We start from the raw sequence: 2,357 nt of genomic DNA on the forward strand, positions 1-2,357 counted from the left end.
ACTCCTTCAGGTAATTAAGTATAGTAGACTCATCAAATCTCACAAGTGGAAATTAGACAGCAATTCATAGTAACAGCTCACGTGCAATCCTCAGATCCTTTAAGGCAATTATTCTCTCACTTCCCAGAGTTCCTTAGAGAGGACCCTATGAAGAAAATATGATTTCTTTATGCATCATTTTGCTATTTTTCAATCTTTTATTAGATTTGTTGGTTGACTACTTCATACATGTATAAAGCACATTCTGGCTATTGTCAGCCTACGCATTTCTTATGTCCTTCCCATCTCTGCCCCCAGTTTTAGATATCATTATGATATTTTGAGTAATGTGTGTTCTCCTCTGCATCTCCCCATCCCTACTACCCTTGACCCCACCCTTTAGGAACTGCCTCACCCAATCTCTTTGCCTTTTCTATGCCCCATGTGTCCTTCCCCATCACTGCTATTATCTTCTTTATGTCTCCCTTCTAGTTTTCTAGGCTTTATACACACAGACACACAGACACACACAGACACACACACACACACACACACACACACACACACATTTGATGACCACATGCACAAAGACATTAAGGAAAAGAGAAGAAGGACAATAAGCATGCCATGATCATCTCTAGTGCCAAAATGTAGCAGCTCATGACGAAGAAACACTTGCAGCTGAAAGCTCAAGGACACAAACTACTTCAGATACATTATAATCTTATGCACTTGTTTATTAAGTTACCACCTTCTAAGCAGCTGTTAACCAGAGACTCACTCTTTTTAATTTTCTAGTTCTCTTATATAGTCCTAGCTAACATATGTTACAGCGAACACACCAAATATGAAGGAGTTGATGACAGGTCATTAGAAGTTACAATATGAGTTCCTGGCGGCGGACCCGGGTAGCCAACGGCTTGTGGAGCATCATGCCCAAGTTTTACTGCGACTACTGTGATAAGTACCTGACCCACGATTCTCCGTCTGTGAGGAAGACACACTGCAGTGGTCGGAAACACAAAGAGAATGTGAAAGACTATTACCAGAGATGGATGGAGGAGCAGGCCCAGAGCCTGATTGACAAGACAACGGCTGCATTTCAACAAGGGAAGATCCCTCCAGCTCTATTCTCTGCTCCTCCACCTGCAGGGGCCATGATCCCACCTCCCCCCAGTCTCCCGGGCCCTCCTCGGCCTGGCATGATGCCTGCGCCCCACATGGGAGGGCCTCCCATGATGCCAATGATGGGCCCCCCTCCGCCTGGGATGATGCCCGTGGGACCAGCTCCTGGGATGAGACCTCCCATGGGAGGACACATGCCCATGATGCCCGGGCCTCCCATGATGAGACCTCCCGCTCGCCCTATGATGGTGCCCACGCGGCCTGGCATGACCCGGCCAGACAGATAAGAGCAGAAGCGTTCTTGATCGTTTTGTATTTCTTGTTCTGTTTCACCAGGAGATCTTGGTGCTGAGCCTGAGTGTTTACTAGATGCATGACAAGGAAACTTCCCTTCCTAACAGAATATTTTTGGAGGGAGAAATAATACAAAAAACTGCGGTTTTCACTTATATTGTGAAATGTGAAAATAAAATCATCAGCTCTTTTAGTTAAAAAAAAAAAAAAAAAAAAGAAGAAGTTACAATATGTGACAAATGTAATCACCAGCAAACAGTTCGCCAGAACTGGTAGATTGGCTCTGTTTATCATGCAAAATATATTGCTCTGTCATTAATTTTTTCTTATTCTTGAGTAAGAAAGAGAAGTCACATGAGTTGTTTGATTTTGTAATTTACTAATAATTAAAGAAGTACAGGAAAGTAATATATTGTTAATAAAATAAATTGCAGGATTCAAATATTTAGGTAAATTTGTATTCAGCTATACCTAAGGAAGTAATTAGTAACCTGACATTAGAATTATATACATGTGTTTAAGACAACTTATTCAGAATTGGGTGGTAATGAATACTCATAATAACTAGTTTTTATAAAGTTTTAAGAAGAGTGATGATTCCAACTGTAAGGCCTGTGAATGTATGTGTGTGCGTGTACATGTGCATGTGCAGGCACAAGTGTCCTAAGTCCTGTGACGGATGTGACATTATTAAATATTCAACATTGTTATTAATTATAAAGATAAGAAATGGCAGAAGATTAGAAGGTAACAAAGCTACAGACAAAATTTTTGAAAGCAATTGATAAGTTCCTACTAATTGAGAGAAAATAACTGAATGATTTTCTACAGAAAATAAAAAGTTTGGGCTATTCAGGATATATAAAGGAAAGGATGCAGTCATCCAAAGCCAGCTCATGCAGCTGGAGAAACGTGACGATTAGGAAGAGCAACTATGGCCAGAGCATTCAGCAGACACA

General features: G+C 41.1%; 1 pseudogene across 1 annotated transcript; it reads left to right on the forward strand.

Moving 5' to 3' along the window:
- Positions 1 to 877: 877 nt before the first annotated feature.
- LOC110337074 lies at positions 878 to 1,614 on the forward strand (annotated as a pseudogene). Its single transcript, XR_002381238.2, has one exon. The product of XR_002381238.2 is annotated as a U1 small nuclear ribonucleoprotein C pseudogene (transcript).
- The last annotated feature ends 743 nt before the right edge of the window (positions 1,615 to 2,357 follow it).

The sequence above is a fragment of the Mus pahari genome, chromosome 19 (assembly GCF_900095145.1).
Source record: "Mus pahari chromosome 19, PAHARI_EIJ_v1.1, whole genome shotgun sequence".
Taxonomy (NCBI): Eukaryota; Metazoa; Chordata; class Mammalia; order Rodentia; family Muridae; genus Mus; species Mus pahari.